Raw genomic sequence first — 13,319 nt, 5'->3', positions numbered from 1 at the left:
TGATTTATCACACGTAAATGTTAACTGCTTTATTAATTCACAGAGTTTACATATTTATACATCCCTAACCATCACGTCCATTCATTAGGACGGTTACATAACTAATAACGGCTTTTACCAACTAACTAATTATAATTAGATAATATTTACAAAGTATCTAGCTTAATTCTAACATTCCCCTCTTAAGCTAGATTTCAGATACTCCAAGATTCTTCTTCAAACAATTGAAGTTACCCACTTGCAAAGCCTTGGTAAATACATCTGCCAACTGATCCTTTGTTCCACAAAAACAAACTTCCACATCTTTGTTTGCAACAAGTTCACGGATGAAGTGATATTTAATTCGAATATGCTTACTTTTACCATGGAATACAGGGTTTTTTGATAGAGCTATGGCAGATTTGTTATCACAGAAAAGCTTTGTTGCATTGATTTGGTATTTTCCCAGTGTGACCAAAATACCCCTAAGCCACAAAGCTTGGCAGCCAGCCATTGAAAGTGAAATGTACTCCGCCTCAGCAGAAGATAGGGCGACTACAAAGAGTCCTATTTTTTCTTTCAGCAACCCCGTTTTGCTGGGGTGTGTAACTTGCAGTTAGTTGATGATGTATGTCATTCTCTTTCAAGAGAGATTGAAGACAAAGAGCAGTGTATTCCCCACCACGATCAGACCTTAAACATGTGATTTTGTGTTCACTTTGATTTTCAACCAAAGCTTTAAAGATCACAAAGTAATTGTAGGTCTCCGATTTTTCTTTAAGAAAGTAAATCTAGATTTTTCTGCTAAAATCATCTATGAAGGTTAATACATACCTACTTCCTCCGATTGACAGTGTTTTCATAGGACCCCAAATGTCCGGGTGGACCAATTCGAGAGGCTTTGATGCCCTCCATGCCTTGTCTTGAGGAAATGACTTCTTTGAATGTTTACCCAACGCACATGCTTCATATACATCGTTTGTAACAACGATAGAGGGTAGCCCATGTACTAGTTGGTGTTTATGCATGTAAGTAAGAGCACCAAAGTTTGCATGGCCAAACCTGTGATGCCACAGACGTGACACATCTTTTGTGTTTGTGTAGAGAGAGAAAAAATTGTCCCCATCAAACTTGATAGGGAACATCTTGTTCACAGTCATCTCTACTCTCCCGATCAAATTATTATTCCTATCTTTTATCTCATAGAATCCATTTTTAAACCGTAAATCATACCCTTTCATAATAAGTTGTCCCACACTCAATAGGTTATGTCTCAAACCTGGTACGTAGAACACATTAGAGATCTTCTTTTCATTATCTCTAATCTTAATGGATATCACTCCATTCCCTGCCACACTAAGCTTGTTATCGTCCCCGGTTCGGACTTCCCTTTTCTTCGAGTCTTCTAGACTAACAAACAGGTCTTTATTCCCTGTCATATGGTTACTGCAACCACTATCCAGATACCACAAGGTATCTTGCACTGAATCTTGAACACTAAGCATCATGAACATCATGTCACTATCATTGCTTTCTTCGTTGTGAATGAAACTAGACTCCGCTCCTTCATCTGCAATTCTTTTTCTACAGGCTTTTTTGACATGACCGAACTTACAGCAATAATGGCACTGTATTTGTGTTTTTTTTATTCTTGCCTTTGTTGGTGTTTTTGGGTTGATTATCTTTGGCCTGAAAGGCGTGTTCCAGTATAGGGGGTTCAAACTGCTTCATCCTAAGTTCATGGGATTGAAGCGTACCCAAAAGATTTTCTAATGAAAAATCCTCCATGTTTTTCGACTCCTCTATAGCCACAACGACGTATTCGAATTTTTTTGTGAGGCTTCGCAAGATTTTCTCAACAACCCTCCTATCTTCAAGGATTTCTCCATTTAAGCGCATTTGATTTATCAGGATTATTACCCGATTGTAAAAGTCTTCTATGGATTCAGTTTCTTTCATTCTTAATCCATCGAATTGACAACGAAGCATCTGCAATCTAACAATCTTAACCTTCTCTTCTCCTCTGTATGATTTGTGCAAAATATCCCAGGCCTCCTTTGAAGTGTCAGAGGATGAAATTCTTTCAAATATGTTTTCATCGACTGCTTGGTATATTAGAAATAAGGCCCTTCTATCTTTCTTCCTCAAATCTTTCAACTCTAATGTCTCAAGCGCAGTCAATACGGTGGGTTCTGTGGGTTCATCGATTCCGTGTTCAACAACATCCCAAAGATCCTGGGATTCAAACAACACTTTCATTTGGATATTCCAGTGAAAGTAATTCTTTCCACTTAGTTTTGGTAACTGCGGTTGAGACTGTAATCCGTTCCCAGAAGTTGATGCCATGAAGATTGGCTTTGATACCAATTTGTTGGAAGAAATTATGGATAAACAAGAATAAGAAGAAGATGATTTATCACACGTAAATGTTAACTGCTTTATTAATTCACAGAGTTTACATATTTATACATCCCTAACCATCACGTCCATTCATTAGGACGGTTACATAACTGATAACGGCTTTTACCAACAAACTAATTATAATTAGATAATATTTACAAAGTATCTAGCTTAATTCTAACAAATATAAGTTATTGATTTGGTAACAATCCAAAATAATTCTAACCATATTGAACAAAATTCATGTCTTTTGTGAGTGTGTGTATGTACGTGTGGTAAGAATGAAACATTAAAACTTACATGCATGTAAATACACGATTGTGTTTCTTGATAACCAGATCTTTAAACCGGACACCTGTAATGCCACTATCTTCAGATAAAATTCTCTATGTATGGTTCATAGCATTCTTATCTTTCACCAGCATCCTTTTCTTTCACCTTATATATGTTAACTATTTCTTTAAAGTTTTCTAATCTCTTAAAGACTTAAACATATTGCAGCTGGGGTTAGCCTTTTGATCATAATGAATAAACATTAAATATATACTATGAGGGAAAGAAATAAAGAATGATTACAAAGTTGCTTCCCTCTTCTGGTTTGTTTCCCCCAAAGCTGACGTATTTTGGTCTAATTGAAGTGAGCGGTTTATTTTTGGTCCAATAGATTTTACTTCGGTTCTCCTCCTTATTCAATGTAAGTAATTTCCTCTGGGTCACTTCTTCTTCTTTTTCTTCTTCTTCATGACTTACTCTATTCTCTTTGTCTCGCTTTTCTTCTCCTTTTTCTCCCAATGACTAATTTCATAATTTCAGGTTCAATTTAAGCTATGCATTTTAGGGTTTATTAGGGTTGGATTACATATATTATCTATATTTTTCTTACTTAGTCTTTAAAATGGTCTTTTTACAATTATCTAGAGCATCTGATGTTGCCCTGAGGTATATATAATCACTTGTTCCTCTACCTTCTGGTGCTTTTCTATGTCAAAAGGACAAGCATCATATCATATGCTTTGATATGAGTGTCGGCCCCCACCTTGAAGCTCTTCCACGTTGTGTCGCTAGCTTCCCTTTGCCGCTTCAATTGCAATAAAGTTCTTGAACCTCTGTAAATTGGTTTATTTAGTTATTCGTACCTCAAATCGAATCTACTAGAGCTTAAGAAATGCTTTATACATATGTGTAATCTTTTGTTAGAAAAGTAAGGTGGCTACAGATTAAGTTGCTAGAACAATCAAAAATCACTTCTGAGCCTACGAGAGAAAATGATTTAGTAGATGGATGTTTTCACTCTTTCTTTTTCAACTTTTTTGCTTTATTATTAGGTAGTAACATGTTGACTTTGAGGTCAACAGTTGAAAGAATACCCTATCTTTAGGAAATTGTACTTACTTTTCTGCTTCATCTTATCAACTTTGTAAAGGAAAATTAATGGCAACCGATGAGAAAAGTAAAGATGGTACTGCCATATATTTTCATATTCAGGTATGTTTACATTTTAAACTTTCAAGTGAGTTATGTTTGAGTTTTCTTGATTGAGAATAATGATTAGATTATTTAATATTTTAATTTGATGTGATGATACAAGGAGCATACATGGTAGGTAAAATGTGATAGGTGGTTAAATTGTTTCCATATCTTCTTTTCCAATTTTCATCGTCTCAAGTCCATCATTGCATGGTGGTTTATTTGCTTCACTACTCTCTTTGTGGCTCTTACCAGTCAAGATGTTGGTTATATCAACCAATTGGATCGCTTAACTTAGCTATTTTACACATATAACAAACCAAGCTTCATATTGAATTACAGGCTACAGTGAAATTTGAAGAAAAGAGGCATAGCTTTCATTATCGTTATGGTCTTGAACCAACAATGGTTGAATGCGCTAAAGCCACGTTACTTTTCTTCCTTTTGGCATATAATGTGTAGGTATCTATGTTAAATCTGAAGCCGAATTAAAATTAATGTTTTACCTTAACAGTCGAAGCATACTTGCATTCTTTTTTTGTCAAGAAGGCAAGTTGCACTTTTTTATAGGCAATTGGTAGACAATTTTGCCACCACAATGCTAATTGTCATGTCAGCTGGTGAACCTGAAGAAAACAATGACATTCGATTATCATTTTTACTATTTTTTTTGTTTTGGTTTACTTGGAATCTACAAATTAATACTATGAGATAAGTTAAAAATTATATGTTTTTACTTCAATATAATACTTGTAAGGCTGTAACTGAATAATGATAAATTTCAATAGGTATTATTTAAATGTAAAAACTAAAGTGTAAAATTAAACATGACATTATGAAATATAATATACTTTTCCGTTTTACATTTAACCATCTATGACAAAAAACATGGACCATAAAATGGAAGATTTAACCGGTTCAATTGGCAAAATTGATGAAAATTAAAAGAAATGGCTACATACTTTGCTTTATTTGCTTACTAAAGCATCCTATTTTATTCCCTTATTATCACATCCGACATGATTATAGATGCATCACTACCATGAAAAATACAATATTTTTCTATTTTGTTTCAGATAAAAATAACAGCGTACTTTACTTTATTGGCTTATTATAGCATCCTACTCCATTTGTTTACTATAACATCCTACATGATTATGATGGTGTACATTGATATCTTAGGACTTCAACTATAATATAAATATTATGGGCTTTTAGATGCAAAAAATAGCGATGTACTTCCATTGATTTTCAATTTTCGTTGCTACAACTGAAAAGATTTTCAAAATATATTGTCCTAATAAGAAATGGAAGTACATTGTTATATGACATTGGGGTTGGGCGTAAGCTTGGGTTGTCGGGGTGAGGGGTGGGGTGGGGTGGTGGCAGCCGTTTCATATTCCATGGGCAGAAATCACTCCACCTTGAAGAATCCTCTTATATAAGAGAAGAAAAAAAAAAGTAAGTCAATGTTTGGGTAAAGTGGCTAAATGGAAGGATGCCCTTCTGGATAATTACAAGCATGAAAAGAACATACCTGTAAAGAAACCTTCATTCTTAATGGCCACAACAGCTACTGCGTCACTAAAATGTACAAAAAATTCATTTGCTTTCTTAGTGTATTTCAACACACGATGAAGATGTTTTCTATTTTTATCCTGAAGAATGCTCTCATAATGGATTTGAGGAATTCTTGAGCAGATACATGGAAATTGTCGCTTATTTAAAGCTTGCATGTATGAGATCTTATACTCTAATTTTTTTTCTTTATATCTTGAATACCACATAAAATTTACCATTTTTTCCTTTTAACCTTTATATTTGTATTTCATGTTTTTATAGGACTGACATCAGTTGCCCCTATCACTGAACATGCTATGACTATTATTAAACATATCAGGGGCCAATATCATGTGTTGTTAATTATTGTAGATGGGTAGGTGATTTTTTTTATTAATTTTTTTTATAATGTAATCTGTTACATATATCACAATTAACCTTAAAATTAAATTGAACGTAACAAGAAGTGTTGGTACTGAGATTAGTCGTTTGAATCCATAATAACAGAGAAGTATAGACGGCAATACACCATAGTCGAAGCAATGTGCTTATATAATAAAGTCTTATAATGTATACTTCACGATTTATAAGTTATGCCCTTTTGTAAGGTTCCACAAAAGCTTGTCCTGTACTATTTTGCTCAAATTTGTAGCAATTCATAGAGCATGTCATGTACTATTTTGGGGCAAGGGAGCAGTCGACTGTCATACAACAAGTTAGAATGAAGCAGTATGAGGATCAACATAGAAGTGAGATGGAATTTTCAACGACTCTAAGAAATAATGGTCGGGAAAATTTTGAGGGGTTAAAATGAATAAAGATTCACAAAGATTTATAAAGTATGATCAACTTATTTAAATGTTTGTGAGGTTAAAATGAATAGAATTCAGAAGTCACCTATTGAAATGAACAATAAATCTTATTGCATGGCTATCTTGATTATACAAGTAACTGCTCCGTTTTACCAAGAAACGATTACAAATGAAAGAGTGACATCTTGTATTTTAACTTTTTTCATACATTTAGGAAAATTTTGATAGTTTCAAGTAATACTTAATCTTATTTTTTTTTTCAGGTGGAGATTTAGTGTCTTCATATGATCGCCTATGGCGAGCCCCCTCATAACCTTATACACCAGGGCAGTTAAAGTGGGAGATCAGGCAACCCATTTTTGCAGGTTGAAGCTTCTATACACCCATAAAAATGCCTTGGAATCTATAAGTGTTTGAAATGGATATGAAAGAAAAGAGCAACTCTATAGAGGATGTAATAAGAAAAAAGGTACAAGATGTTTACCAAAAGGAAAATGTTATAAATCATAATGAGGAAAACATAACTTCTGCTCTAATTACCTTTGTGCCCTTATACTTTTAGAAACAATAACAAAAATATTCAATGAAAAGCTATATTGCGAGTATAAAACGTGTTTTTCTAGAATCACATCAAACTAGCTTACAAATCAAATCCCAGGGGCCATGATTATCACGGCCCCCGTTAAGTTTCCTAGTATATATATATATATATATATATATATATATATATATATATATATATATATATATATATATATATATATATATATATATATGTGGTTGTTTAGTCAAGTTTATGTTACTTATAATCGGCCCGTGTGGCCATTTGTTTCCTTGAAGGGACATGTTTAGTGTTGGCCATCCAAATAATGTAGTTTATCAATGTATACACACATTTCTAGCCTAGGTTGTGTAGTTTTTTTTTTGGAAAGGGAACTTCCCTAACGAGGGTTTCCGGGCCAGCTTTCGTGCACCGACTAATCCCCCGCTACAAACATGAGGCTTTGCCTCATGCCTTGGAGTCACTGCAAGCGAACCTCCATGGCCACAAGGGTTTAGTAGTGTCAGGATTTGAACATGGGTCAATAGGTTATCTATCATATCTTCCACATGGCTTACCAAGTCACCACAACCCAAGTGGTTTAGGTTTTGTAGTTCAATACAAGAAAAAACTAATATAAATGAGAAACATGTAAATACTACTTAGAAATAACGGATAACTTCATAAAAACTCAAAAAAATATCCATTGATGTATAAAAAAAAATTATGTTATTTTTGTGTTTATCAAAAATATTATGTTTTGTGATTTGATTATTCAATGTTGCATGATTAGATAACCCAAAGAAATCGTTTGTATATCGTACATGGAACTAAAAAGATTATATTACTTTATTAACTAGTTGTTAGACCCATGTATTATATGAGTTAATATATATATATATATATATATATATATATATATATATATATATATATATATATATATATATATATATATATCAAAATATTTGAGAATTTTGAATTTATAAGAAAATAAGAAAAATAATGAATTATTATAATATAAATGTTTATTATCTTTTAAATTTAAACAAGTAATTTAAATAAATAAAAGAAACTAATAATCTTTAATTTTAAGAATTTTGAAATTAAAAGGTAAGCATATTAATGAAATTGATATCCATTCATTACTACATTTATTGCAATTATTATAGTAAAATATTTTGTGGTATTTAATAAAATAGAAAAACTCATAAAATGACACATGGGAAAAAATTAATTCAAAATAACACAAAGTGACATTTGACAAATTGAATGAAAATGTGACAAGTAGCAAAAAAACATTCATTTATTAAAAATAATATTATAAACATTAATTGTAATTTCAGAAAATTGTACAATGACAACTCTAATACCATTAATTTCTAAAAAGTGTAATATTTATAATTTAACTAGATTATAAATCCATGTACTACATGGTTCACAAATCAGAATAATATAGAAAATATATCACATTTCAAATTTAATGCTAAACTTTGAATTCAAATTAATTTTCAGATTTTATTACGATTTATATTATTCGTTAATCGAAAAATTAAAATTTTAAGCTTCCTTAAAATATAAGATTTATATCGAGTGAAATAAAAAAAAATATAAAATACTATGAAAATGACATGTAACATCAGTATGCTTAAAAAATGACATATGACATATTTAGGTTTCATTTATTAGGATATTAGGTTATAACTCGTTTGTTATACGGTTGACAATAATTAAGCTTAAATTTATAAAAAAACATTTATTTAATGATAAATTGCAAACAAATATAGTATGTACATTGGTAAGCTTATAATGTTTATATATTCATTTTTTTTATTGAACACAAAATAAAAAGAAAGAAACGAATTTTTCATTTTTTGTTCCATCGCTGGATAGAATGCAAAAGGAATAAAGGTTTATTATTCCCCGTTTATAAATATCCAAATTTTGATGCCTAATACCCCATAGATCGTTCAAACTGTATAGGAACTAGCTCGAATGGCTTGTAGTGGAACCTTCCCCTCTCTAATCCATTCAACACGCGCAATTTCTTTTCTGTCGATACATCCTGCAATTTGCACTTGAATTCCTTTTGTATCTGCTTGTTCAGTTAATTCTATAGCCTTTTTCATTGCTTTGCGAAAAGAAACTCTATTTTTTAATTAGCCCACTATAAATTCTGCAAGAATATTAGGGTTTCCATTAGACTTTTCAATTCGTGTGATAGCAATGTTAAGTTTTCTATTTACAGAATGAAATTCTTTTTGTAAATTCATCTGTAATTCTTCGATTCGTCGGGGTCGACTTTCAATTAAGATTTTTGGAAATCTCATATAGATTATGATTTGGATCAGGTCGATTCTTTTTTGAATCTCTATATGTGCAATTCCCTCAACGCCAGAAGATGTTTTCATATTTTTTTGTACATAATTCTGGATATAAGTTCTTATTTTTTTTTTTATCTTCTTGTAGACCCTCAGAATAATTTTTTGGTTGTGCGAACCAAAGGAAATGATAACCTTGGGTTGTACCAAGTCAAGGTTATACCAAGTCTGAAACCAATTGGATTTAATTTTTGTCCCATGTTCCCCCGTTACTATACATATCATAATACAACATAGTTGTATGCTTTTTTTTCGATTTAGGTTTTTGTGACCATGTAATAGAGTCCGTATCTATATATTTAGGGGTGTTTGTTTTGATGGATCGGTTTGATCCTATCCAATCAAGTGAATCCAAATTGATTTCGGTTTTCAAAACATGGATCTGAATAGTCCAAACTAAATACAAATCCGATCCGATCCAATCCAATTACAATTCGGTTGGATCGGTTTTTATAATTCGGTTTTCAAAAACAGAAACATTTTAAAACGAAAAATAATTATAATATTATCAACTTTACACAAGAAACAAAAACAAATTATTTACTTGTGATTTGAAATTTATAAACAATTACTACGAAGATATATATTATAGTTAAATATTTTATAAATAGAAAAGTTTTGAGAGAAAATGCATATTAATGTTTTTTAACCGGATGAAACGTTTTGAACCTATTTCAAAAAATAAATTACAAAATTAATAAATAACTATAGATATATATGTTATAAATAAATAAATAATAAATGTTTATTCGGTTTTTTTGGACTATTCGGTTCTTATTTTATAAACCAAAACCAATCCGAAATCCAAAATAATAATTCGGTTTTGTTGAAAACCAATCCAAAAATCTGAATATCCAAACCAAATAGTCTAATCCAAATTATCCAATTGGACAATTCGGTTTTATCCAAATAGTGAACAATCCTACAAATATTCATCTAAGGATATATCTTTCATTACAATAGCTATATGGCAGGTAGGCTTTTGTATCGCAAAACTACGCCCTCGAGCGCGAGGTTTTAATCTCTTCACAATAGTACCTTCATTGACTTCAGCTTTACTAATGACTAAATTTACTTCATTTGAACCCATATTGAAACTAGCATTTGCTGCTGTAGAATAAACTAATTTAAAAATTGGATAACATGCTCGATAAGGCATGAGTTCTAATATCATAAGTGTTTCTTCGTAGGAACGCCCACGAATTTGATCAATTACCCTTCGCGCGCTCTGTGAGCAGACATAGATATATGTTGACCTAAAGCGTATACTTATGTTGTTCTCTTATTTAACATAAAGTTCGCCTCCTACTAATCAATGATAAATATCTATATATATATATATTATTATAAATAAACAAACTTTTTTTAACGACGCGATCTATTATCGCTTTTTGCATGGCCTCAGAAATTTAAAGTAGGTGCAAATTCTCCCAATTTGTGTCCTACCATACGATATGTTATATAAATAGGTAAATGTTCTTTTCCATTATGGATAACAATAGTATGGGTGACCATCATGGGTATAATGGTAGATGCCCGGGACAAGGTTATTATTATTTCTTTTTTCTGCTTTTGTGTTAAGCTTATTTATTTTTTTTAATAAATTATTCGCTACAAACGGATTTTTTTAGTGAACGTGTCACAACTTCCTCTTATTTTTTTGTTTTGTAAAGACGAAGAAAGAAGTTCTATTTTCTCTCCTATTTACTACGGCGACGAAGAATCAAATTATCACTATATTTATTTCTTTTTCTACTTCTTTTTCCAAGTGCGGGATAACCCCAAGGGGTTGTGGGTTGTTTTCTACCAATTGGGGCCCTCCCTTCACCACCCCCATGTGGATGGTCTACAGGGTTCAAAACTACTCCTTTTACTATAGGGTGCTTACCTAGCCAACGCTTAGATCCGTCTCTACCCAAACTTTTCTAGTTCACCCCAACATTCCCCACTTGTCCGACTGTTGCTGAGCAGTTTTTGGATATCAAACGGACCTCCCCAGAAGGTAATTTTAATGTGTCCGATTTCCCTTCTTTTGCAATCAGTTTCGCTACAGCACTCGCTGCTCTAGCTAATTGTCCACCCCTTCCAAGTGTGATTTCTTTGTTATGTATGGTCGTGCCTAAGGGCATATCGGTTTAAGTAGATTCTCCTTTTTTATCAATCAAAACCCCTTCCCAAACTGTACAAGCTTCTTCCAAAGCATACGACTTTCTGGATGTAGATGGTGATATCTATATAGATGGATCTTATATATATGGTATAATGAAGTACCACATGGGTGGATATATTGGAATCAAAATCTGCCGAATCACTCATGTTATGATCTTCTACATCCTAGTTCTTCCCGTTCCATCATCCGGCTTATGTTCTTTATGTAGCATTCAGACCGGATGACTCTATGAAATTACGTTGATACTTCCACATATTATGGGTAACGTAGGAGACATCTCTATCCCCCCCCCCCCCCCGGGAATCTTTAGAATTACCACTGCTTAGCTTTCAATTCGCCTCTAACCATCAAATGAAATGTGAATAATCTGTCCTCTTCTCTTTGAAGAAGGGCGCTTCCGGTTTTGTCGGTGCTTGAAACAATTTTGTCTTCTCCATATTACTATATCTCACGAGTCAATAATTTTATATGAGGAACTATTGAACTCAACCACTTGCTGCCGTTACTCTTCAGTTTTCTGTTGACGTCTATCCTATAGAGGTACTCAAATTGGATCAGTGATCGATTTCTAGGTTTCATCGTAAACCTAGTTGGTTACTTCCAATTACATAAATCAATAGTTCAAACCGCACTCAAAGGTAGGGAATTTCCCATTTTTATAGGAACTTCTGTACCAGAAACAATGATATCTCTAATTATAGCCCCCCTGGGATGTAAAATATATCTCTTCTCACCATCCCTATAGTGTATGATACAAATGTATGCATTTCGATTCGGGTCGTATTCTATGGTTACGATTCAACCATATATGTCTTTTCATTCCGTCGAAAATCTATTTTACGGTATAGACACATATGACCTCCCCCTCTATGCCCTGCGGTAATGATTCCTCTGGCATTATGACCTTTACCACAATGATGTTGTCCATAGATCAAATTATTTCGTGGATTGGATTTCACTTTACTGTCTATGGCTCCATTGCGTGTGCTCGGGGTAGAAGTTTTGTATAAATGTATCGCCATGCTATTAAGTATTTTGATTTAAGTTCTTTCCTTTCTAAGAGGTGGAATAGAATAACCCGGTTGAAGCGTAATGATCATACGTCTGTAATGCATTGTCTGTCCCATAATGGGTCCCATTCTTCTAGCCTTTCCCCGAAGTCGATGACTATTCATCGCGATTACCTTGACACCAAAGAAGAGTTCGACCCAATGCTTTATTTCTGTCCTAGTTGATCCTGATTCGACATTAGAAGTATATTGATTTTTCCCCAATAACTGAATACTTTTGTCTGTAAATACTGCATACTTGATTCCATCCATAAATCGATTTGATTCCCTAGGAGTTCTAGTCTCAATAAGACTGCTAATTCTTACTGTTCATATAGTATGATATGAATATACCACATCAATTCGTTATGTATGGATGATGAGATTTCATTGATACAGAGCTAATTCCAATAGACTTATTGGAGGGTCCTATTGGCGTGGATCCAGTAGGAATTGAACCTACGAATTCGCCAATTATGAGTTGGGTGCTTTAACCATTCAGCCATGGATGCTTAGCGGGTCATAGTGAATGACCAAATTCCAATTCAAATGGAATCTTTCAACTAAAGCAGTGAGATGCTTAAATGGAATTCTTTTAGTTCTAATAAATCAGGAGGAATTTAATGACAGGACATGAATTCAGGTCCTGGATTTTAGAGTTGAGAGAGATATTGAGAGACTAGCATGACCACTTAATGAAATGTGGAGGGAAGTGGGGTAAATGGCTGATACTACTAGAAGAATTTCTCTTTGGATAATAGGTACTGTAGCTGGTATTCTTGTGATCGGTTTAGTAGGTGTTTTCTTTTATGGTTCATATTCCGGATAGGATTCCCTTCTTTGTTTGTCTGATTTGAGGGAGAAGGTCCCATTGAGTTCTTAATAATTAGAATTTTTTTTTTATAAGTTCATTGAAGAAGTTCTGTTTACTCAACGGATTTTCCCCTCCTCTTTTATTTG

At 33.0% G+C, this 13,319-nt stretch overlaps 1 long non-coding RNA gene and 1 pseudogene across 1 annotated transcript; one reads left to right on the top strand and one right to left on the bottom strand.

The window, feature by feature from the left end:
* The first annotated feature begins 2,803 nt into the window (after positions 1-2,803).
* LOC111883502 (uncharacterized) lies at positions 2,804-6,861 on the top strand. The gene is made up of 3 exons (XR_002847463.3): positions 2,804-5,582; positions 5,689-5,782; positions 6,482-6,861. It is a non-coding gene; the product is annotated as an uncharacterized LOC111883502 (long non-coding RNA).
* Positions 6,862-10,792: 3,931 nt separating this feature from the next.
* Positions 10,793-12,637, bottom strand: LOC122196935 (50S ribosomal protein L2, chloroplastic-like; annotated as a pseudogene).
* Between the last annotated feature and the right edge of the window lie 682 nt (positions 12,638-13,319).

This window comes from Lactuca sativa, chromosome 3, assembly GCF_002870075.4.
Source record: "Lactuca sativa cultivar Salinas chromosome 3, Lsat_Salinas_v11, whole genome shotgun sequence".
Taxonomy (NCBI): domain Eukaryota; kingdom Viridiplantae; phylum Streptophyta; class Magnoliopsida; order Asterales; family Asteraceae; genus Lactuca; species Lactuca sativa.
This window is presented reverse-complemented; position numbering and strand designations above follow the sequence as displayed.